Genomic DNA, 567 nt, shown 5'->3' with positions numbered 1-567 from the left:
GAAGAGAGTGGGAGTAAGCGTAAGGGAGGATAGTGTGTGTGTGGGGGGGGGGGGGGGGGGGGAGTGGGAGGGTCGGACTGACAAAGAGGCACTAAGACACACGAAAAGAACTGGGTACACAAAATTGACACCACCACCACCACAACCACCACCACCACCAACAACCACCACCACCACCAACAACCACCACCAACAACCACCACCACCAACAACAACAACAACAGCGCACAGCAGATGAAAGCTTTTCAGCGTCTTTATTAATCCTCCGAACTACATCAGAAAATGGACCCAAGTCTAACGTGACAAAATCAGCAACAAGTGTGAAACGTGTGTGTGTGTGTGTGTGTGTGTGTCCTGAGAAACACTGCGACACAAAAGCAATGAACACGATAAACGAGCTCGGACAAGAGCATGTGTCGTGCAGACGATTTGACAGGGAAAAACACTGAAAAAAAAAACGTGATCCTTGCTTTGTACGATTTATGAACCAAAGGTCCAAATCTACGCTAGTCAGTGCGGTGCAGTGCAGTGCGGTGCAGAATTTCAGCATCTTTTTAACAGATTTTT

Source organism: Babylonia areolata, chromosome 5 (genome assembly GCF_041734735.1).
Source record: "Babylonia areolata isolate BAREFJ2019XMU chromosome 5, ASM4173473v1, whole genome shotgun sequence".
Classification (NCBI taxonomy): Eukaryota; Metazoa; Mollusca; class Gastropoda; order Neogastropoda; family Buccinidae; genus Babylonia; species Babylonia areolata.
Note: the sequence above shows the minus strand (reverse complement) of the source record.